The sequence below is a fragment of the Oncorhynchus mykiss genome, chromosome 11 (assembly GCF_013265735.2).
Source record: "Oncorhynchus mykiss isolate Arlee chromosome 11, USDA_OmykA_1.1, whole genome shotgun sequence".
In the NCBI taxonomy this organism is placed as follows: domain Eukaryota; kingdom Metazoa; phylum Chordata; class Actinopteri; order Salmoniformes; family Salmonidae; genus Oncorhynchus; species Oncorhynchus mykiss.
This window is the reverse complement of record NC_048575.1, coordinates 27,866,406-27,892,152: the sequence shown is the minus strand read 5'-3', so window position 1 is coordinate 27,892,152 and position 25,747 is coordinate 27,866,406. Positions and strand designations below refer to the sequence as shown.

At 43.0% G+C, this 25,747-nt stretch overlaps 1 protein-coding gene across 1 annotated transcript in view; it reads right to left on the bottom strand.

Annotated features, from left to right (window-relative positions):
* svila (supervillin a) overlaps positions 1-25,127 on the bottom strand; it is a 144,006-nt gene extending 118,879 nt beyond the window's left edge. The window contains exon 1 of the mRNA XM_036935274.1: positions 24,722-25,127. The gene's annotated coding sequence lies outside the window, so the exon portion shown is untranslated. The remainder of the gene's footprint in view (positions 1-24,721) is intronic.
* Between the last annotated feature and the right edge of the window lie 620 nt (positions 25,128-25,747).

The following is a 25,747-nucleotide window of genomic DNA, read 5'->3' as shown; positions in this document are numbered from 1 at the left end:
GAATAATACGACTCAGCACCTTTTATAGTTCAGCATATTTGTAGAAACGAAATGGTATTAAAAATGTCAACATTAAAAAGAGTAATTTCTAAATCACAACAATGAAGAAAATGCTCTCCCCTATTACAAAGGACAAAAATGTAACAAAGACATTGATTTTTGTTGTTGTCATTGTCGACACTAGGACACACTACTAGCATGAAGAAATCTGGTGTGTTCGTCTTTACCTAGCATGCTGTGTGGGCTTGCTAAAACACCCAAATGGACATCAGCTGTTGGCGATCAAGCATTCATTACCTCCATTTGAACGTTCTGTTAGAGAACTTATTGCAGACACACATGCTTATTCTAGTAATCTATGGGGTCTATTTCTCCTTGTTAATTAAGGAGTCTTTTGGTTCTAGACTTGGCGCTCCGGTACCGCTTGCCATGCGGTTGCAGAGAGAACCGTCTATGACTTGACTCAGGTCATCCATCTTCTCTCATGGTTTACCAGCATATAGCTCCAGCTCAGGTAGACTAGATTTTAGGCCTAGGTTTTAGATTATCATGCCACTCCCACCAGCACGCTGGCATGCTGCAGATGTTCAGCTATTGCTGAGCTGTATTAGTAGTGACATTAGGCTTTGGATAGTACAAGTGGTTAAATGTAGCTACTGTTTTAGTTGCTCTTGTTCGTATACTCCTATGCTATGTGATGGTACATGTCATAGCTGGGCAGTGGTGAGCTAGAGCAGTCAGTGTCTGCTCTTTTCTCTGTAGGATGGCTCTTAATAACCATGTTGTATTTGCCTTCCTGAAATTTGTGTTAGAGAAGGGCAGCCTTCCTTATGGTCCAATAGCAGGGATTCAGTTAATCTCGGCTGTCAAGATCTTCGGAGTGTAGTCCGCTCAGGAATCCATCTGTTCGCTTGAGTTCAATTAAGGTGATGTCAGGTTTACATTAACCTTAGCTAGAGGTTGTCTGTTTGATGGCTTCTTCAGTCTTAAATGCACTAAAATGTTCCATCCTTTAATCTTGCATTATAGCCATTCTATTGTATTATGGACACTTGCATGTTAACAGTATTTATGCACTCAGTAATGAACAATTAGCAATGGAACGTCAGTCATCATAACAATAACTAACACTGCCTTGTCCTCTCATGCTGAGCACGGGCGGCACCTGGCTAAACTCTGTTCTGAGCTATGGGCCGCCCACTCCTGCTTCGGCACTTATTTTAAAAAAAAATCGGTCATGGCTTGACCTTCAAGATTATGGGCCATAATCCTCTACTGCCTACGATGTTACACTTGATTGGGATTCTGAGTGTGGAGTCTACATTAGCTCAGCAGTCTTGCTAATATGATCATAATTGTCAGCACTATGATCCAGTAACTGTGTGGTTTCTGTTCTGTATCGCATCTGATACAGTATAGAACACTTAGCTGCAGGTGGTTGGCTGGCAGTGCATCTATTGTGCAGGTGGTTGGCTGGCAGTGCATCTATTGTGCAGGTGGTTGACTGGGCTCATAGATAGAAAATTCTCATGTACCAACAGGACAACTCATCTTGCTCAGCAAGGCCACCGGTGGTGCATCTATATTGCAGGTCAATGTAAATAGTCCGGGTGGCCATTTGATTAATTGTTCAGCAGTCTTATGGCTTGAAGGTAGAAGCTGTTAAGGAGTCTTTTGGTTCTAGATTTGGCACTCCGGTACCGCTTGCCCTGTGGTTGCAGAGAGAACAGCCTATGACTTGGGTGACTGGCGTCTGACAATTTTTTGGGACTTACTCTGACACCACCTAGTACATAGGTCCTGGATGGCAGGAAGCTTGGCCCCAGTGATGTACTGGGCCGTACACACCACCCTCTGCAGTGCCTTACCATACTAGGCGGTGATGCAACCGGTCCGGATGCGCTCGATGGTGCAGCTGTAGAACTTTGAGTATCTAGGGACCCATGCCAAATCTTTTCAGTCCAGAGGGGGAAATGGTGGTGTCGTGCCCTCTTCACGACCGTCTTGGTGTGCTTGGACCATGTTAGTTTGTTGGTGATGTGGACACCAAGGAACTTGAAGCTCTCAACCTGCTCCACTGCAGCCCCGTCGATGAGAATGGGGGCGTGTTCAGCCCTTCGTTTCCTGTAGTCCACGATCAGCTCCTTTGTCTTGTTCACATTGAGGGAGAGGTTGTCACTGACCTTCTCCCTATAGGCTGTCTTGTCATTGGCGGTGATCAGGCCTACCACTGTAGTGTCATCAGCAAACCTAATGGTGTTGGTGTCGTGTTTGGCCACGGCGTCGTGTTTGGTCCCCTCCTGAACAGGAAGTACAGGAGGGGACTAAGCACACACCCCTGAGGGGCCCCCAGTGTAGAGGATCAGCGTGGCAGATGGTTGCTGCCTACCCTTACCACCTGGGGCAGCCCGTCAGAAAGTCCAGGATCCAGTTGCAGAGGGAGGTGTTTAGTCCCAGGGTCCTTAGCTTAGTAAAGAGATTTGTAGGCACTATCCATAAATCGTGCTCACTATCCATGTCATGCTCACTGCCTGTAGTTATCATCATCATCTTTACATGATGCGTCGCTCTAGCAGTGAGCTACCCTGAAGGAGCAGAACCCTAATGCCAAAACATGCATTTTCTAATAAAAATGGTTCACAGTACGTGTTCTGAAATTAAGCGTAGCCAGTTCAGAAGGGAAACCCGAGTGTGGCGGCATCAGTTGATTGTGTCAGCTGATATTGCACCAATTACATGCCGTCTATTTAAGTTGACCAGTTTCATACATGCTTCCTCAATGCCGAATGTCACTCACTAGCATGTGCTTGTGTCTTGCTGCCGAAACTAGCTGTTATTTGCCATATTTACTGTTTCCCACCACCACAGCCTACACCTGTCTGGGTTCGGTTTCTTTCTCCAGGGGATTTGATATAGCATATTGTGCTCACTGCCTGTAGTTAAATTATCATCTTCATATGCACGTCGCTCTGGCAGTGAGCTACCCTGAAGGAGCACAGCCCTAACGCCAAAAGGTACCTTATCTTGAATAAATAGATAAACGTACACGTGGTGTTCCCTTTCTGAATAATATTTCTGACAACGTATCATTGTTTTGCTTTGCAGGTGTGTGCGCACGAGTACTGGTTTTCTCCTTGCCATCCGTGGACAGTTGTAGCCCATAGATTTATTTATAGAGGGATGTTTCTATCAGTACCAGTCAACAGTTGACACCTACTCATTCACAGGTTTTTTCGTTATATTATTTGTATACATTGTAGAATAATAGTGAAGACATCAAAACTATGAAATAACACATGGAATCATGTGGTAACCCCCAAAAAGTTAAATCAAAATATATTTTAGATTTTTGAAAGTAGCCACCCTTGACAGCTTTGCACACTCTTGGCATTCTCTCAACCAGCTTCACCTGGAATGCTTTTCAACAGAGTTCCCACATATGCGGAGCACTTGTTGGCTGCTTTTCCTTCACTCTATGGTCCAACTCATCCGTGACTCGTTTCAGGAGAGCCATTTGAATGTTAATTATTATATTTTTTTTAAATAAGAAAATGCCTTCTGGAACATGTGAACTTTCATGTGCCTTAAACTTGTATGCCATCTGTAAATTACGAGCCTAGTTGGTTAAGCTACAGAAAGACAGCAACCTTCCCACTAGCCATGATAGTCTGAGATAATAAGAGGGCTGGACATGCCGAGAGGGGAGTTCGGATTGGTCTGCCATATAGCAGGCTTCTGCCTATTTGAGTTGGCCAGTCTGTTGGTAATCCTGTCGAACGCGACTTAAAAAAAAAATTGTGTAGTGGAGCTGCATAAATGTTGATCCCCACTTTCTGGAGGTTTGAGTATTGAAATCAGTGGAATTAGAGTATGATAGCTAAAGAGATGGAGAAAACACCTGTCTCGGGGTGACACGTCCATCATACATGATGATGTATACGGGTAACAGTCGAGCTTGCCACATTCAGATATTACAAGTTTTTAATTTGAAAGAAAGTGGCTTTCAAGCTAAAGTGTACTGTTAGCTAGCTAGCTGGCTTCCTAGCTACCGTTACATATTATTCGTATCCCAGAGCTGTTTGCTTGGCTAGTTAGAGCATAATGTTAGCTAGCAAACTTTGAACCTGGTTGGTTAGCTCCCAGCACATTCATGCAGGGTAGTAACGACACGATTAGGCACCATGTTCATGGTTGTTTAACTAGCTAACATTGGCTGGCTGGCTCGCTAGCAAATGTTATGTGTATGATCCTACACATTGTTTACCTAGCTAGCTACAAGTCTTAGCAAAAGACACCACTATGCAAGTAACCATTTCAGGTGCGTTCATAAATTCAGTCAGTATGCCAGAGCGCAGAATAACTGATGAATTTACTAACATACGTTGAATATGGTGTCAGTAAATGTCAGCAAAAAAACATAAATGAAATTGTTGCAAACAGAGCTGTTTAGGGCTGTTTTCATGTTATCCAGAGGTTAAAAAAATCTAATATATATAAAATGTAAAAATCTAAAACGCCAAAAGCGAAACGAGATGGGTGGGGCTAAAGCTTAAGAGGGTGTGAACAATGCTGAATAGGTGTAGACAACGAGCTCTTCACTAGGTACCAAAACATTGATTGGCCATTTTCTCAAAAGTGAGTTTACAAGTTTATCGACTTCCAAGGCAGAATTGCTTTCCCATTGTTAATCAAAAATGCAGTGTATGATATACCATTTTGTAGCTGAGTCTCTACGTTTATCAAATGTAAAAAAAAAAAAAAAATTCAAATGTTGCTACATAAGACCGATTTGAGACTGTCGGTCACATCTCAATTGGGTTGAGGTTGGGTGACTGTCGAGGTCAGGTCATCTGACAAAGCACTCCATCACTCTCCTTGGTCATTGGGTCATTGTCCTGTTGAAAAACAGATTAGTCACACTAAGCGCAAACCAGATGGGATGGCGTGTTGCTGCAGAATGCTGTGGTAGCCATACTGGTTAAGTGTGTCTTGAATTTTTAAATAAATCAGTGTCACAAGCAAAGCACCCCCAGACCACCTCCTCCATGCTTCACGGTGGGAACCACACATGCGGAGATCATCCGTTCACCTACTCTGCGTCACAAAAACATGGCAGTTGGAACCAAAAATCTCAAATTTGGACTCATCAGACCAAAGGACAGATTTCCACCAGTCTAATGTCCATTGCTCATGCTTCTTGACCCAAGCAAGTCTTCTTATTGGGGTCCTTTTAGTAGTGGTTTCTTTGCAGCAATTCGACCATGAAGGCCTAATTCACGCAGTCTCCGATGAACAGTTGATGTTGAGATGTGTCTTACTTGAACTTTGAACCATTTATTTGGGCTGAAATTTCTGAGGCTAGAACAATTCCTCTGCAGCAACTCTGGGTCTTCCTTTCCCGTGGCGAACCTCATGAGAGCCCGTATCAAAGGGCTTGATGGTTTTTGCGACTGCACTTGAAGAAATGTTCAAAGTTCTTAATTCTCCAAATTGACTGACCTTCATGTCTTAAAGTAATGACGGACTGTCATTTCCCTTAGCTTATTTGAGCTGTTCTTGCCATAATATTCTTACCAAATAGGACCATCTTCTGAATACCACCCCAACCTTGTCACAACAGATTGGCTCAAATGCATTAAGGAAAGAAATTCCACAAATAACCTGTTAATTGAAATGCATTCCAGGTGACTACCTCATGAAGCTGGTTGAGAGAATTCCAAGAGTGTGCCAAGGCAAAGGGTGGCTATTTGAAGAATCTCAAATTTAAAATATATTTTGATTTGTTGAACACTTTTTTGTTTACTACATGATTCCATGTGTTATTTCATAGTTGATGTCTTCACTATTATTCTACAATGTAGAAAATAGTAAAAAATAATGTAGAAAATAGTAAAAATAAAGGAAACCCCTTGCATTAGTAGGTTTATCCAAACGGTTGACTGGTACTCTCTCTATGTGTGTGTGTTATACACACACACACACACACACACACACACACACACCTGGTTAAATAAAGGTGAAATAAAAATTGTAAAAAATATATAGCCGGCATATAAAATAGAGCCATCCAATTTCCATAAAACAAACATTGTCAGTAGAATGCCCTTACTGAAGAGCTCAGTGACTTAACGTGGCATGGTCATAGGATGCCACCTTTCCAACAAGTCAGTTCGTGAAATGTCTGCCCTGGTAGAGTTGCCCGGTCAACTGTAAGTGCTGCTTTTGTGAAGTGTAAACATCTAGGAGCAACAACAGGTCACCCGCAGAGTGGTAGGCCACACAAGCTCACAGAACGGGACCACAGAGTGCTGAAACGCGTAGCATGTAATAATCGTCTGTCCTCATTTGCAACACGCACCCCCGAGTTCCAAACTGCCTCTGGAAGCAACTTCAGCACAATAACTGTTCATCGGGAGCTTCATGAAATGGGTTTCCATGGCCGTGCAGCCGCACACAAGCTTAAGATCACCATGTGTAATGCCAAGCTTCGGCTGGAGTGCTGTAAAGCTCGCCGCCATTGGACCCTGGAGCAGTGGAAATGCGTTCTCTGGAGTGGTGAATCACGCGTCACCATCTGGCAGTCCGACGGACTATTCTGGGTTTGGCAGATGCCAGGAGAACGCTACCTGCCCCAATGCATATTGCCAACTGTAAAGTTCTGTGAAAGAGGAATAATGGTCTGGGGCTGTTTTTCCATGGTTCGGACTAGGCCCCATAGTTCCAGTGAAGGGAACCTTAACACTACATTGTAAATGACAGTCTGTACTTCCAACTTTGTGACAACAGTTTGGGGAAGGCCCTTTCCTGTTTCAACATGACAATACCTCCGTGCACAAAGCGAGGTCCATACAGAAATGGTTTTTTTGAGATCAGTGTGGAAGAACTTTACAGGACTACAGAGCCTTCAACCCCATCGAACACATTTGGGATGAATTGGAATGCCCACTGCGAGCCAGGCCGAATCAGTGCCCGACTTCACGAATGTTGTTGTGGCTGAATGGAAGCAAGTCCCCGCAATACTGTTCCAACATCTAGTGGAAAGCCTTCCCAGAAGAGTGGAGGTTGTTATGGCAGCAAAACGGGGGACCAACTCCATATTAATACCCATGATTTTGGAATGAGATGTAAGATGAGCAGGTGTCAACATACTTTTGGTCATGTAGTGCATCTTTACTTAAGTATGACAATTGGATACTTTTTCCACCACTACCTTTTTGCCTCCGTGGATCAAAACATTTTCTGCCTGTTCCCAAAATCATTTGGAGTGTAGGCCATTTGGCACGGGCACAGTTAGGCCCAAAATGAGTAGGCACTAAATGCCAGAGCCTAAAATAAAATAAAAACCTCAATCTAGGGCTATAGATATAAATTGCACAATAATTATACATTTATGTATAAGGAAAGCTATTGTTTTCCTTTTATTCACCCAATCTGACACCCACCAGCCCTTCATCCACACAATATTTTATAACCCTAAACCCCACCAGCCTCACAGATATAAAAACATTTTTTAAAATGGGGTGTAGATCAGAAAACCAGTCAGTATCTGGTGTGACACCTCATGCAGCATAACATCTTCGCATAGAGTTGATCAGGCTGTTGATTGTGGCCTATGGAATGTTATTCCACTCTCAAAATGCCTGTATGAAGTTACTGGATATTGGCGCAAACTGGAACACGCTGGTCATGCGTGTTGATCTAGACCATTCCAAACACGCTCAAATGGGTGACATGTTTAGTGAGTATGCAGGCCATGGAAGAACTGGGACATTTTCACCTTCCGGGAATTGTGTACAGTTCCTTGCAACAATTGGGGCCGTGGATTATCATGCTGAAACATGGCGTCGGATGAATGGCATTACAATTGGCCTCAGGATCTCGTCAAGATATCTCTGTGCCTTCAAAATTGCCATAGATAAAATGCAATTGTGTTGGTTGTCCGTAGCGAATACCATAACCCCACCATGGGGCACTCTGTTCACAACGTTGACATCAGCAAACCGCTAACCCACACAACACCATACAACCGGTACAGTTGAAACCACGATTCATCTGTTAAGAGCACAGTTCTCCAGCGTGCCAGTGGCCATCTAAGGAGAGCATTTGCCCACTGAAGTCGGTCCCGACACCGAACTGCAGTCAGGTCAAGGCCCTAGTGAGAACAACGAGCACACAGATTAGCTTCCGAGACATTTGACAGCTTGTGAAGAAATTCTTTGTGCATATGGAAAATGTCTGGGATCTTTTGTTTCATCTCATGAAACCAACACTTTACATGTTGCGTTTACATTTTTGTTCAGTGTATGTTGGAGTAGACGAACATGCAGTTAGCCTACTTTCTGAAGTGATTTGTTTGACATCCAGGGGAAAATATCAGGACTGGTTGTGTTCATGCCACATTAAAAAGTAAAACATTTTTACAGTTTAAATTACACCTTTGTTAGGCCCATAAATGTCATGGTATAATTCACACTCTGCTTAAATGGATAACTACTGCCCTCCCTCTGCCCATCCACAGGTCTCTACCCACTCAGACAACTTATGCTCCTAAAACAATTATTGATTAGATTTATTACTCCATTACACTGATGTCCATTGATTTCCATTAGTGCTTAAACCCAACCACTCCAGTACCCCTGCACATTGAATAAGGTACGGGTAAGGCTGGGCGATATACCGTATTTTACTATATACACACACCAGATGTATATAGGTATTTATGCAGGGACCGGTTTGGTTTTTACCTTCTATAACTATTTTAATGTTTGGTTTGTTAAAATGTGATACGCCGTTTGTAACATCCATTTTTATTGTTTACTCAGCTACTGGAGTCATCTCTCTCCGCACCGCTTTCCACACAGACCTAGTCCCACCTCCTGTCACTCAAGGAGCGCATTGGTTGCTGATTGACCACCAGACTTTCGTTCAGTCTGCATAGTCAATGCAGCACACGCAACAATGTTGATGACAACGATGTTTCTACTTTGATCTTAACATCTATCCACAAGCGTTCTACAATTACAATATTAGTTTGGGTTTCTTACATCTGCAAACAGTTAGTTTGTATTTTCTTAGCAAGTTAAGCTAACTCGTGTTAGCTGGCTAGCTAACTAGCTAATAAAAGTAGTGAGTTCGCGCAAACATAGCTAGCTAATAAATCCTGATACCAGTACTGGTGGGGGCTTAAATCAGCATGTTGTTTGTGCAACAGTATCTTTTAAATCAAGGTGAAATATGTTGGCTATATGAATAAAGCTTTAATGTAGCCAAAGACTAGGCTCCCTTAGGAAACACTGATCATCACTTTGGTTCCTACTCTTGTCACAATAACTCGTCCATGGCATTTTCATTAGTTGTCATGTCATTCAAAGTACCCACTATTAAATATATTCTAACTATGGAATTATAATAAACATTCTATTTCCATAATTCCAAAAGTTCACCCAAGTGTTTCGATCTAAATCGCAATTGCAACATTTGGTAAAAAATAAGGCCTAGTATTTTTGCCCATATTGTGGCAGTGTGGAATTGATCTCAAATGAGTGCAGGAAAGACCCATTGAAATCACTTATATATATATATATATATATATATATGATGCCACCCTAGGGTCACACACTACTCAAAACCAATTCAGAAGTTTATCAATCAAAAACATAAAATACTGTCATCAATGTGAAAAATACCATGATGATGTTTTGGCCATATCGCCCAGCCATAGGTACTGGCACAGACCTGTATTCTTGTGTTTTTTTTAAACTCACATCGTTTTAACAATATATATTTGTTATATTATTATCTATAGTAACAATATCACTGCATTGTTGGGAAAGAGCTCTCAAGGTAAGAATTTCAATGTATTGTTTCACACCATTTGCATCCTGTGCCCCTGGTGAATAAACTTTGAAAACTTTAAAACACTGAAGCCTGCAGGCTATAGGCCTCAAGTCACTAAATGTTTTGATGTTTAAATTCTGATGTAAGCACTTAATCAGATTTATGGAAACAGAGGCAGACACTACCACCCATTTATGCAGTGGGCATTAGGCATTACAACCCAAACATCTGAGAAGTGCCTGCCAGCCTGAGCCAAAGAACTGTTTAATTGCCTTTGTCCATCGCATTAGTGAACACTTAGTCCACTCTTAGTGCAAACTCCAGATTGTTTGGGTTTGTGAGGGAAATACGGCTTGCAAATCAATGGCATTTTATCCAATGATGTGAATACTGCACAAATGGATTGGCCTGGAATTAGGGCACTCAGGAATTTCCTGGATTTAAGAAAGTCTCCAATGAGATATACATTTACATTTTTTCTTTGAATAATCATTTAAAATTAAACGTTGCACTTGGCACTCTACTGCACATCCCCGTCAATGCTGCTGTTTGTTCAGTAGTTTCAGCAGATCAGGAAATCCCTCAGTTATCGCTCTAACATGTAATCTACTCTACTCCATGCAGTCCCTCAACGTATAGTAATCTCACTGTAAACCAAGTGAGTTCATGGGGTTGGTTTTATGTGGTAGCTTCTGTACATGGTTGTAAATCGGTTGGGGGCGATTTAGTTTCCATGCATTATACTTGTTTAATCAAGAAACCGCAGGATTGATTTCAGCATCAACTTCAGACCTGCTTTAGCGTTGATCATAAATTAAGTATTTGGGATATCGTTGGACTTTTGGAGAACACAGAGGTGCGATTGTTTGAGGGATTGCATTACATCTGTATCAATCAACAGTGTTTGAGACACATTTTACTCGTGTCTCCATGGCAACAAAGCCAACCCAAAACATTATGCTCCAGTCCATCGCATCACACCATCATCAGAACCTAATAATGAGGGGGCCCAGAGGGGCCACAGCACAAAGAGAATCAAATGGCACCCTATTCCATTACACACAGGTGGAACCCCGCTTTACCACAAACATGGACTCTTTCTTCACAACAGGGAGACGGAGCAGAGCAAAACACCAACCTCAGCCCCCCCCCCCCCCATCATCATCTGCTTTCAATCCCCCCAAAGAGTGTGGGGGGGGGGTGGGGGGGGGGGGGTGACAGTAGGAGGGTGAGGCCCCCCAACTCTGGGCCCCTAACCCTGTGAACCCTCTCCCCAGCCCCCAAAACAATGTAACACCCAACAGACCTTATGTAACCACAGCAGGAGAGCATTTCCCACTCTGAAATATAGAGTTAGGAACTCTGGAAACACAGTGGGTAGGCAAACAGAGGCCACATCCCAAATTGTACCAGATGCGCTATAAAGTGCACTACTTTTGACCAGAGATTTATGGGCCCTATTAAAAAGTAGTGACTACATATAGGAATAGGGTGTCATTGGGAACGCATCCACAGACGGAGGCCAGGCACTTATCAGACGCTGTTGGCTTGTACTGGGGGGGGGGGGGGGGTTACAGATAATCATAGCCAGCTGTGAAAGGATAAGATCAGTCCAGGAAGCCAATTATGGGATGGATAGACTGCGATGGTCCAAGTACTAGGAGGGGCGGTTGCCAAGGTGATACGATGGTCATACAACACAATATCTGAGTCCCAAATGGTGCCTAACAATGGTTGCCATTTGGGACAGGCCCTACAGCTGTCCTGTTGCTACCATCATATCAGACAATTAGCGTGTTATCCAACACAGTGCTCACTATTCATTCATACCATGGGCAGTCCAGTCATCGATTTCATCTAACACCCTACTGCTAATTTTCTGTTGTTCTTCAAATCAACAGGCAACGCTACAGATGTCAAGTCAAGGACAACACCAGCGGCTGATAGTGGTGAAAAATGTGTGGTGAAAAATGGTGCCAATCAACTTGTATATACTGTATGAGGAATAGAGGGGAAGACAACAGTTTGAGCAGTTTGGATTTGAATGTGAAGAAAATCTCTTTGGTAAGAACATGAGTCTGTTGGAGAGGAGTCACATCAACTAATCCAGCTAACTATTATCCTGCTAACTTTATTAGTCTTTGAGAGACATTTTTCTTCATGTTTTTGCACTTTCAAATTTGAGCAATTATTTCTTCCATAAGGTTAAATAATTGTTTCTTAGACAAATTCTACTGTACGAAAAACACACAATGCCAGTTTCATAATCCTCTGCAGACATCAGAACATGGTAATTCAGCGAGACAGATTAAGTTCGTATCCAAGATGGCGTAGCAGTCAGACATCTTTTGTCCTCGTCTTGTCATACACACACATTATTTTTTTTTAAATAAAAAAAATCTTAACCTCAACATACTCTCCTGCAATCCGCCTCACCCAATGTGGTATGGATCTGCTATTTTCTTTACTTTTGAACTGGAACCACTGCTAGCGGTCATCAGCTACCTTTAGCCCGGACAACTCACGCCAGTCTGCACAGCGCGATACAAACCAGAGCAAATCGGACGTATTTTTATCCATATCTCCGGATTCCTACCGCAAGCTCTGAACCTTTTCACATGGATCATCGCAGCTAGCTAGCTGCTATCAGAGTGGCCACTCCTGCCTAACGTCTCTGTCCCAAAGCAAGAACCAATTAGCCTGGAGCAAGCCTTTGCTAGGCCCATCTCCCGGCTAGCCGAAGAGGTCCATCAGCCACTCCTTGGGCTTCAATGCCTATTTTTCCAATTGGCCTGGACCCCTTTTAATGCTGACACGGAACCCCGCCGACCCAACACAACTGGACTACTAACATAAAACCCAGTGACGGCCCACCACTGGGTTTTATGTCAGTAGTCCAGTTTTATGGGTTTTATGTCAGTAGTCCAGGCATTTTTTTAAAATATATTTTCCCACAAATATGTATTAAATTATTCCCCAGAGTAAGAGTTACACTCTTCATTTCATAGCTTTCCTCTTGGTTGCACTGCTTCCAGCCCCAGGTTGAGATTTGGAGGGCTGGTCTTTATGTTAGATCTTTTTTCCAATCATATTCATCCATCATGTGTTGCCAGGGGTTTAAAATCTGCCCTCAGGCCTTCAGAATCAACAGTGCGGGCGCTTGTAGCTTAAAGTGAATGGTAATTAAAATTCAGTGTCAACCAATCAGCTTTAGAGTTGGCTATTGTACGCCTGCTGGCTGGCTCCAGTGTTACACAGGAGCCAGCTAGCAAGCGTAGTGCATGCACGTCTTTTGATTGGATTCTTATCTTATATGGGCAGGTCTATGCAGAACCTGAGAACCTCAGAACTAGGAAACTGAATTTGATAAATTAATTCGCGTTCTACTAAGCTGTTTTTTCAACCCACAATGGCAGAAGGAGGAGAAGATATCGATTTGGTCGAGGATATAATTATAACGCCATTCTCAAGACAAACTTTTCAAGAAAAGTTAGACATTGTCAGGAGAGGTTGCCCGACGCCGACGCTACAAAGCCTGTAACAGGCGGGAAAGGGGTTCGTTCGCCACTTTCAAAGTTCCAACTACGAGCGCTATCAATGGCTCACAGGCTCCGAGAAGCACTGCAAACCGTACTGCTGGGAATGCCTATTATTTGCAAGTGATCGATTGTGTTTGGAGCCACACTGGCTTTGCAAACTTGAGTTGTCTAACCAAGGCAGCAACGAGACACCAAAGTACGGCTGGGCACTTACAAGCAATGGTGCTTTTGAAAACTTTTGGGGACACCCGATTGGATCTACAGCTCAACGAACAAGCGTGCAGGGCAATGGAGCTGCACAATGAAAAAGGTATTGTACTCTTCCCCTGCAATTCTCTGAATAAAAATGTCAATTTCAAGGTGACGCAACGCCTGGTTATACTGCGTTTCTGTCTAAATGTATAGTGTCTAGAGCCATGGCATCATAATGATGAGGTGGATTAATTTGGGTGGGACTGTGTAGGACCTCACTGAAGGCCCAGGCCCCAGGCACGCCACTGATAAAACCCCCTCGGACTAATTTCAACTGGCTCTTCCGTCGCTAAGTCCCCAGAATGCCCATCTGCTAGCCACGGCCCACTAGCTGTCTAAAGCATATCAGACTGTTAGCTGAAGAGGCCCATCGGACAAATTCTTTGGGCACTATACCTGTTTTGCCAATTGGCCTGGAACCTTTTCCCACACGGAGCCCTGCTGATCCATGACAACTGATCTGCCGACGTAACAGCACAAGGGGGCTACAACAAACATCTTCCTTCGAGACGTCCCTCTAAGGCCTTTCTACTAGCCCCGGCCCGCTAGCTGTCTGAAACGCTGTGTCTCCGGCCCGCCGAGCTACACACTGGACCCCTATGATCACTCGGCTACGCATGCCTCTCCATAATGTCAATACGCCTTGTCCATTGCTGCTTTGGTTAGTAATTGCCGTATTTCACTGTAGAGCCTCTAGCCCTGCTCAATATGCCCTAGTTAACCCTTTAGTTCCACCTCCCACACAAGCGGTGACCTCACCTGGTTTGAATGATGTTTCTAGAGACAATATATCTCTCATCGTCACTCAATGCATAGGTTTACCTCCACTGTATTCACATCCTACCATACTTTTGTCTGTACATTATGCATATTCAAGTCTATTCTACCGTGCCCAGAAACCTGCTCCTTTTACTCTCTGTTCCGAACATACTAGACGACCAGTTCTTGTAGCCTTTAGCCGTACCCATATCCTACTCTGTTCCTCTGGTGATGTAGAGGTTAATCCAGGCCCTGCAGTACCTAGCTCCACTCCCATTCCCCAGGTGCTCTCATTTGTTGACTTCTGTAACCGTAAAAGCCTTGGTTTGATGCATGTTAACATTAGAAGCCTCCTCCCTAAGTTTGTTTTATTCACTGCTTTAGCACACTCTGCCAACCCGGATGTCCTAGCAGTGTCTGAATCCTGGTTTAGGAAGACCACCAAAAACCCTGACATTTCCACCCCCAACTATAACATTTTCCGCCAAGATAGAACTGCCAAAGGGGGCAGAGTTGCAAACTACTGCAGAGAAAGCCTGCAGAGTTCTGTCTTAATATCCAGGTCTGTGCACAAACAATTTGAGCTTTTACTTTTAAAAATCCACCTTTCCAGAAACAAGTCTCTCACCGTTGCCGCTTGCTATAGACCACCTTCTGCCCCCAGCTGTGTCCTGGACACCATATGTGAATTGATTGCCCCCCATCGATCTTCAGAACTCGTGCTGTTAGGTGACCTAAACTGGGACATGCTTAACACCCCAGCCATCCTACAATCTAAGCTTGATGCCCTCAATCTCACACAAATGATCAATGAACCTACCAGGTACAAACCCAAATCCGTAAACACGAGCACCCTCATAGATATCATCCTAACCAACCTGCCCTCCAAATACACCTATGCTGTCTTCAACTAGGATCTAAGCGATCACTTCCTCATTATCTGCGTCTGAAATGGGTCTGTGGTCAAAAGACCACCCCTCATCTCTGTCAAATGCTCCCTAAAACACTTCAGCGACCTGGCCCGGTTATTCTGGAAGGATATTGACCTCATTCCGTCAGTAGAGGATGCCTGGTTATTCTTTAAAAAGTGCATTCCTCACCATCTTAAATAAGCATGCCCCATTCAAAAATAATTTAACCAGGAACAGATATAGGCCTTGGTTCACTCCGGACTTGACTGCCCTTGACCAGCTCAAAAACATCCTGTGGCGTACTGCATTGGCATCAAATAGCCCCTGTGATATTCAACTTTTCAGGGAAGTTAAGAACCAATATACACAGGCAGTTTGAAAAAGTTAGCCTTTGTTTTCCTAACAGAAATTTGCATCCTGTAGCACAAACTCCAAAAAGTTCTGGGACACTGTAAAGTCCATGGAGAATAAGAGCACCTCCACCCAGCTGCCCACTGCACTGAGGCTAGGAAACACTGTCACCACCAACAAATCCACGATAATTGAGAATTTCAATAAGCATTTTTTCACTGCTGTCCATGCTTTCCACCTGGCTACCCATACTCCAGTCAACAGCCCTGCACCCCCCACAGCAACTTGCCCAAGCCTCCCCATTTCTCCACCCAAATCCAGATAGCGGATGTTCTGAAAAAGCTGCAAAATCTGGACCACTACAAATCAGCCGGGCTAGAGAATCTGGACCCTCTCTTTCTAAAATTATCCGCCAAAATTGTTGCAACCCCCATTACTAGCCTGTTCAACCTCTTTCATATCGTCTGAGATCCCCAAAGATTGGAAAGCTGCAGCGGTCATCTCCCTCTTCAAAAGGGGGAGACACTCCAGACCCAAACTGCTACAGACCTATATCTATCCTACCCTGCCTTTCTAAGGTCTTCGAAAGCCAAGTAATCAAACAGATAAACCAATTCGAACCCAATCGTACCTTCTCCGCTATGCAATCTGGTTTCCGAGCTGGCCATGGGTGCACCTCAGCCACGCTCAAGGTCCTAAACGATATCATAACCCCCATCGATAAGAGACAATACTGTGCAGCTGTACTCATCGACCTGGCCAAGGCTTTCGACTCTGTCAATCACCACATTCTTACCGGCAGACTCAACAGCCTTGGTTTCTCAAATGACTGCCTCGTCTGGTTCACCAACTACTTCCCTGACAGAGTTCAGCGTGTCAAATCGGAGGGGCTGTTGTCCGGACCTCTGGCAGTCTCTATGGTGGTGCCACAGGGTTCAATCCCCGGGCCGACTCTGATCCACCTCTACGCAGAGGACACCATTCTGTATACAGCTGGCCCTTCTTTGGACACTGTTAACCAACCTCCAGACGAGCTTCAATGCCATACAACTCTCCTTCTGTGGCCTCAAACTGCAAGTAAAACTAAATGCATGCTCTTCACCCGATCGCTGCCCACACCTGCCCGCCCATCTAGCATCACTAGTCTGGACGGTTCGGACTTATGTGGACAACTATAAATACCTAGGTGTCTGGTTAGACTGTAAACTCTCCTTCCAGACTCTCATTAAGCATCTCCAATCCAAAATTAAATATAGAATTGGCTTCCTATTTCGCAACAAAGACTCCTTCACTCATGCTGCCAAACATACCCTTGTAAAACTGACTATCCTACCGATCCTTGACTTCGGCGATGTAATTTACAAAATAGCCTCCAACATTCTACTCAGCAAATTGGATGCAGTCTATCACAGTGCCATCCGTTTTGGCATCAGAGCCCCATATACTACCCACCACCGCAACCTGTATGCGCTCGTTGGCTGGCCCTCGCTTCATATTCGTCGCTAAATCCACTGGCTCAAGGTCATCTTTAAGTCTTTGCTAGGTAAAGCCCCACTTTATCTCAGCTCACTGGTCACCATAGCAGCACCCACCCGTAGCACGTGCTCCAGCAGGTATATTTCACTGGTCACCCCCAAAGCCAATTCTTACTTTGGCCACCTTTCCTTCCAGTTCTCTGATGCCAATGACTGGAATGAACTGCAAAAATCACTGAAGCTGGAGACTCATATCTCCCTCACTAGCTTTAAGCACCAGCTGTCAGAGCAGCTCACAGATCACTGCACATAGCCCATCTGTAGATAGCCCTTCAAACTTCTTCATCCCCATTCTGCGTTTATTTATCTAGCTCCTTTGCACACCAGTATCTCTACTTGCACATTCATCTTCTGCACAGCTACCATTCCAGTGTTTAATTGCTATATTGTAATTACTTCGCCACCATGGCCAATTTATTGCCTTTACCTCCCTTATTTGCACACACTGGCCTGTATATAGACTTTTTCTACTGTATGTTTGTTTATTCCATGTGTAACTGTGTTGTTGTATGTGTCGAACTGCTTTGCTTTATCTTGGCCAGTAAATGATAACTTGTTCTCAACTAGCCTACCTGGTTAAATTAAGGTGAAATTAAAAAAAATATATTTTTTAAAGTTCACTTCTTGAAGGACTGAAGTATAGAGCAAAACAGAAAAAGTATTAAAAGCATTTACTGCTACTTGACTGCATGATTATGGTGCATTGGGCATGACCTATACTAACAGTGCAGTTGCTTGTGGTACAAACAAAAATAGAATCTTATTCTAGTTCCGTGGTACACAGATCATAGTTATCAGCATCATATGGTTGGCAAAACTGCCCCATAGGATAGGGCCCTGGTCAAAATGAGTGCACTATATAGGGAATAGGTTGCGATTTGGGATATACCCATTGTCTTCGCCAGTTACAATGGAGGGTCAAGGCTGGGTAGGTAGTCACCCACCCCACCACTACTTAGAGATACCTCTTGACAATACTTTGTTTTTTTTGCTAGGTAGCGTTAGTCTGCTGTACCTGCACCAAAACACCTGTATTTTTCATGTTTCCAGCACTTATTTCCATGACTGATAAAAACTCATTGTCATTCTCCCTCGTCTCTCTGTAGCAGGCATATCATGAACAATATGCTTGGAACGAATCGCAATATATATAGAATCTTGAGAATCGCAATACATGTGGTATCGGCAGTTAAGTATCGATTTAATATCGTATTGCAAGGTCTCTGGCAATTCCCAGTCCTATCCACCACCCATTCCTTAGTAATACGATTACACAAAGGTAAATACTTGTAATAGTTTGGCCCTCATCACCCATCCCATTCCCCTGCAATGTTCAAGAATAAATGTTCTTCTCATCTCTGACTGAGGCAGATCTACTAGTTTCACTGCCTGCACTCAGTGAACACACACACACACACACACAATAAATTATTATCCTTCAAGTCCACTTCCAAGTGAGAGGTAATAGGGTCTTCGTAATTAGGGTATGGAGCAGGTCTTTATTTGGCAGGTACTTGTATACCTACCCTACCTGCCAAATAAGGGAGGATTAACATAACACTAGTTTATTGGTCTTGGTGTTCTACCTTGAACCGACAACACTGTCTGAAATAGGTTATGAAAACAGGCCTAATGAGCATTTAGGCTAGTCCGCTGGCGCCATCTACAACAGACCGTCAGTTAACGACATGCTCAAAAGCTAGACAGAATGAGAACACGAGGTCAGGGATACTTACATAATCTTCCCCCCCCCCCCCTTGGGTTGTGCCGTGGCGGAGATCTTTGTGGGCTATACTCGGCCTTGTCTCAGGATGGTAAGTTGGTGGTTGAAGATATCCCTCTAGTGGTGTGGGGGCTGTGCTTTGGTTAAAGTGGGTGGGGTTATATTATTCCTGTTTGGCCCTCTCCGGGGGTATCATCAGATGGGGCCACAGTGTCTCCTGACCCCTCCCGTCTCAGCCTACAGTATTTATGCTGCAGTAGTTTGTGTGTCGGGGGGCTAGGGTCAGTTTGTTATATCTGGAGTACTTCTCCTGTCTTATCCGGTGTCCTGTGTGAATTTAAGTATGCTCTCTCTAATTATTTTTCTTTCTCTCGGAGGACCTGAGCCCTAGGACCATGCCTCAGGACTACCTGGCATGATGACTCCTTGCTGTCCCCAGTCCACCTGGCCGTGCTGCTGCTCCAGTTTCAACTGTTCTGCCTGCGGCTATGGAATCCTGACCTGTTCACCGGACGTGCTACCTGTCCCAGACCTATTATTTGACCATACTGGTCATTTATGAACATTTGAATATCTTGGCTATGTTCTGTTATAATGCTTCATAGGAGTAAGATCCATGACAAATCCTACATGACAGACAGTAATCCGGCTCCTTTACTTGGGTAATAGATCGGCTTTAGATCCATGTATAGGCTACTCCATCCATAGGCATATCTTCTCTATTAGTCCTCTAATGAGAGTTCAGCTTGGCCATGAATCATTGTAGCCTGAATGTGGATTGTTTCAAGAGACTTGAAAAAGACCAAAAGAATCCTATATAAGAGCCCATACAGCAGAGCAAACAGATTAAAGTGTGGGTGGAGTGGGTTTAGGGGGTGATAAAACAATGTTGTAGTGCACTGACCGACATGGACAGGTGTGTGTGTGTGTGTGTGTGTGTGTGTGTGTGTGTGTGTGTGTGTGTGTGTGTGTGTGTTTACCACAGCCTCAAAAGAAAAGATCTGCCGACTTCAATATCGGGCCATTTACACTAGGAAGCTGCATCGCACGGTGAAACATCGGAAGCCATTCAATTTTAATGAAGGAAAGCGAGAGAAGCGAATGGACCATTGAGCGATGCGAGCATGGGCGAGGGAGCTGACAGGGCAGGACTAAAGTTGGGGAAAGCTGAACTTTATTCCAATCTTCCACGATATTGCAACGTGTGTGTGACCAATCAAAGCTCACCATAGCTTCCAACTCCTACATGATTGGCTGACAATGGCTGTTGATAGGTAGCACTACACAGCTTGCTAAAACCCACAAGGGTGAGGATAGAGTGGCTAGGCGGCACCAAGGTCCAGTTTGTATAGATGCCTTTAGGTGTGGACCCCAGCAACGAAAATCAAAAGGTATGACATGCAGTATTCTCCCAAGTAATAAAGGCTACCATCCTATTGTTAGGCCCGTTCCCCTGGCCTCCGGTCCTGGATGTTGAGCTATTGGGTGACATGTTCTAAGGGTAACGTGATCTATCATTTAGTAATAAAGTATTCTGCTCTGGGCGCCAATGTGCTGGCCGGGCTCTCCAGTTTCACAACCTTAAAAGGTCCCGCATAGTCAAAATGATATTTTCCATGAAATTGGATGATACAAGATCAAAGTATGAAAAATGTCCGTTGCTTCTTCATTGATAAGGTTTGATCATAAAGTTACTGGTCCCCTCCTGTGTCAAACATGTTAAATGTAATTTTGCAGACACTCTTATCCAGAGCAACCCAGAGAGCCATGAGGGTTAAGTGCCTTGCTCAAGGGCACACTGACAGATTATTTTTATCTAGCGACCTTTCGGTTAGTGGTCCAAAACTCAAACGCTAGGCTACCTGCCACGCCACTTGGATTCAGGAGGTGGGAATATCATTGGGATTTTATGACATCACAAAATCCAAATACGCCAATGATAACATCTTATTCTCTTAAACAATTGAAATAAGTACTGCCTTCACAGAAGGCGTGTTCGCAGAGGGGAGTGTTTTACATAGCTAGGTAGCAAGTCTACTAGTGCAAAAATTTTACTGCAGCGTGTCTGAAAATTTTATTATAGGTTTCCCCTATTTATCAAAGGCAAATATACTTACAGGATTCTGCGTTCATCCGTGTCTGGTTTTAGCTAGTAACTGTCTAGCTACCGTAGGTCTTCAGCCAGCATTGAACAAAAAGTGGGGAAGGGTTGCCCAAAACTTTGACGAAGTTGTCATGTTATTACGTCAGACATGCCAAACGGAAGAATCATTCAAACTTCATAGTCATGATATATATATATAGATAGATATATTTTGTAATGTAAAGTAACCAGACCTCACCCTATCAAGTTTCACCTGAAATTGACCAAGATGAGTACGCTAGCTTGATAAACATAGCTGACAATTCCATTTGGACTAGCTAGCTATATTGGTGTTGGTACAATAACCAAACAGGTGGATAAAGGGCTGTGACGGTCTTGGAATTTGAGGTTATGGTAACTAGCCAGGCCAATGTACAGGCCACTGACGTAACCGTATACAAATTTAGAAATGTCAGATTGGAGACGATTGTCACAACTTAACGCATAGGCAGGCTATCAGACACAGAATAAAATTGCAATTTCACTATTGCATTACATTAGTGTTTTTTCCTTTTCCTATGTGTCCATTTTGTTTATATGCGTGTTACTGTTGTCTTAGGCCCCATGTAAAAAAATGTTTTTTTTTAAAGAGGTCACAATTCTGTTTGTACACTTGTTCACAAGACTATGAGTCTTTGATTTACACAACATGCCTACCACTGTTAAGATGCTAAATATTTTTTGTGAAATAATCAAGAAATGACAAAAAAAAAAACGAAAACTATTCACCCCCCAAAAGTCAATATGTCGTAAAGACACCTTTTGCAGCAATTACAGCTGCAAGTCTCTTGGGGCATATCTCTAGAAGCTTGGCACATCTAGCCACTGGGATTTTTGCCCATTCTTCAAGGCAAAACTGCTCCAGCTCCTTCAAGTTGGATGGGTTCCACTGGTGTACAGCAATCTATAAATCATACCACAGATTCTCAATTGGATTGAGGTCTGGGCTTTGACTAGGCCATTCCAAGACATTTAAATGTTTCCCTTTAAACCACTCAAATGTTTCTTTAGCAGTATGCTTAGGGTCATTGTCCTGTTGGAAGGTGAACCTCCGTTCCAGTCTCGAATCTCTGGAAGACTGAAGCAGGTGTCCCTCAAGAATGTCCCTGTATTTAGCGCCATCCATCATTCCTTCAATTCTGACCAGTTCCCCAGTCCCTGCCATTGAAAAACATCCCCACATGGGTGTTCTCGGGTGATGAGAAGTGTTGGGTTTGCGCCAGAAGTACAATTTTCCTTGATGGCCAAAAGGCTAAATCTTTGTCTCATCTGACCAGAGTACATTCTTCCATATGTTAGGGGAGTCTCCCACATGCCTTTTGGCGAACACCAAACATGTTAGCTTATTTTTTTATTTAAGCAACGGAGATAGGAGTTTTGAAGCTCCTTCGGGGTTATCGTTAGTCTCTTTGTTGCCTCTCTGATTAATGCCCTCCTTGCCTGGTCCGAGAGTTTTGGTGGACGGCTATCTCTTGGCAGTTTTGTTGTGGTGCCATATTCTTTCCATTTTTTAATAATGGATTTAATTGTGTTCTGTGGGATGTTCAAAGTCTCAGAGATTTTTTTTATAACCCAACCCTGATCTGTACTTCTCCACAACTTTGTCCCTGACTTGTTTGGAGAGCTCCTTGGTCTTCATGGTGCCGCTTCCTTGGTTGTGCACCTTGCTCAGTGGTGTTGCAGACTCTGGGGTCTTTCAGAACAGGTGTATATATACACACACTAAGATCACGTGAAAGATCATGTGACACTTAAAGTCCACCTGTGTGCAATCGTAGGAAAAACAACATAACATAGGAACAACTCCAAGGAGGATGAATACTTTTGCAAGGCACTGTATCTATTCACACGAACTCCAATGTATTTTTCCAAATTTCCCAAAATATTAGCATAACGTCCCAAACCCGCTGCTGCGGTCATTTGATGGCAATGGCATATGTTCTTCAAAGAGAGGACGCTGTAATGAGAAATAGTCTAAGCTGCTGAAAATAGTCCATTACAAGATTAAATCATGACAGGAGCATTCGATTCTTAAAGAGATGAGTCCTGACAGGCTACTTTAGGAAACTTTCTGAATGGACATATAATTAAATAAAGGTTAAATAAAAAAATATAGGCCTATAGAGAGAATCAGCAAACTCCTACACACCCGTAAATGGACCAGTCAATCAAAGCCAACAGAGTATGACAACAGCAAATATTTATCCTTTCCTTAAAACCCCAAAAATGAAATTAGGTTATAAAAAAAAATATTGACAAGGAAAGTATGAAGGGGAGAGAGACGGCTATGCGATTGTCAATTTCATATTATCATTAAAATAGAAACCAATACACATCCATAGCCTATTTAACCGTGTTGATTAGCCTATAAATTAAGAAAATACTTATATTATACCATGCCAGTTTGGAGAGGATTGGCACATTGTCTGTTTGACACAATAATGGCACATTATTAGGCCTCAGCGAGAACAACCTTGTCGACTGCTGTTGAATAATTCATGAATAGTCAGACACATCCAACCTTCATTAAAAATACCAATTTATTTATTTAGTAGCAATAAAAATATGTATTTTATAAAAGAAAGTCCACACAAGTGCCATAGCCTATAGGCTTGTGCTTCTACAACACCTCACATCTAGTGGTTTAGCTGCTTGAGCATCAAACGATAGTTGGAGAGCACAGTTGTAGATGGTTTAATAGACTAAGTAAGCAAAACAATTGCTTATAATCATTAGTAAACACTCACGCTATTAGGTCAAGTTTATCTACATGATAATAAGAGTTAACATGTGATTTTTCCAAAATGTCACCTAGGCCTATTTTAAACAGTTTTGACCGTTGTTTTCATGACGGTCTTCATTCATTACAGTCAGTTACACAGTTATTCAATTACCATCACAGCCCTAGTTGGATAAACAAAATAATTTGTGAAACAACGATTTGATGCATGACAGGTTTTTGTTGTTGCTTTGCGTATTAGCTCATTTGTTTGAGCATCTCACTGCAACACCTTCCATGCTTGACATAGGTGTTTTCAAAGAACTGTCAGTCAAGGTGAGCTCCCTGCCCACTCAGTCCGTCTTTTCAGACTTCCTGGTTGTTTGACATGAGAATTTTTTTTAATAAATGCAACAAAAAAAAACAAAAAAAAAATATTTTGTATATTGTGGCTAATGTTTTAACCACTCAAAATACAATTTTACATGGGAATCGGAATGACTGTTCGGTACCTTTAGGTCCCAAATGGCACCCTATTCCCAGCTCTGGTGAAAAAATGTGCACTATCTGGGTGCCATTTGAGACGTTACTAACCTCTCCAAAGGCGAACCTTTTACTTGAAACCTTATGTGCGGGGAATTAAGACCGTTTGATCAGATATACCAATGATATCATGTCAATGGACTGTTACTTGAGAATGAAGGCAATAGGCTAAGTGACAGTGATGGACTGCAAGGGAGAATAGGCTACAATAGGCAATCAATGGGGAGCAGGGCATGTTTTTTTGTTTTGTTTTACACTGATGTGCAACGTTAATTGATTAATTGTTAGCACAGATGAACAAAATTAACATCCCAAAAAAATAATGCATTATAAAACGGGGAAGGAATTGTCGAAACATTTAAAATTAGTAATTTGGTGAGTGGAAAAACATGCAATGAAATGAACTTACCACTGGCACCCTTGTTGAATTTTAAACGATGTGACAATTAGCCTATGGATGACGTCTTCGAATATTCTGAAGGAAAAGTTGTCATTCGCTAATTCTTTAAGCACTCGTGTTTGCGAGAGAAATCAGACGATACGATGTTTGAACATCAATTTTCTTTAGAATTTGTCAACTGTCCATACGTTCTGATGCTTTATTCTCTAAACCCTTAAATAATCACCTAAAACGCTGTTTATATTACAAAAGTAAATAGGAACGCTGTCCGGAGAGAAACAAACGCCGCTGACAATTCCGAATGGTCTTGCTCAAGTGCAAACTCTCATTGTATGTATAGAAACGTACGCTCGCCTGCTTTGCAAACTTATCCGCAGTTGCCTTGTGCTAGTAGCTTCCGCACGACGTGAACCTATTCTTAAAGGACGAGACCCATCCGGGCATGGTCTAAAGTAGCCCTTGATCATGACTCTCAGGGCGCCTTTACGTACACTACATGGCCAAAAGTATGTGGACACCCCTTCAAATGAGTGGATTCGGCTATTTAAGCCACAGCAGTTGCTTTCAGGTGTATAACATCGAGCACACAGCCATGCATTCCCCAAAGCCAAACATTGGCAGTAGAATGGACAATACTAAAGAGCTCAGTGACTTTCAATGTGGCACAGTCATAGGATGCCACCTTTCCAATAAGTCCGTTTATCTAGAGCTGCCCCGGTCAACTGTAAGTGCTGTTATTGTATAGTGGAAACGTCTTGGAGCAACAACCGTCAACTGTAAGTGCTGTTATTGTGACGTGGAAATGTCTTGGAGCAACAATGGTCAACTGTAAGTGCTGTTATTGTGAAGTGGAAATGTCTTGGAGCAACAATGGTCAACTGTAAGTGCTGTTATTGTGAAGTGGAAATGTCTTGGAGCAACAATGGTCAACTGTAAGTGCTGTTATTGTGAAGTGGAAATGTCTTGGAGCAACAATGGTCAACTGTAAGTGCTGTTATTGTGAAGTGGAAATGTCTTGGAGCAACAACGGTCAGC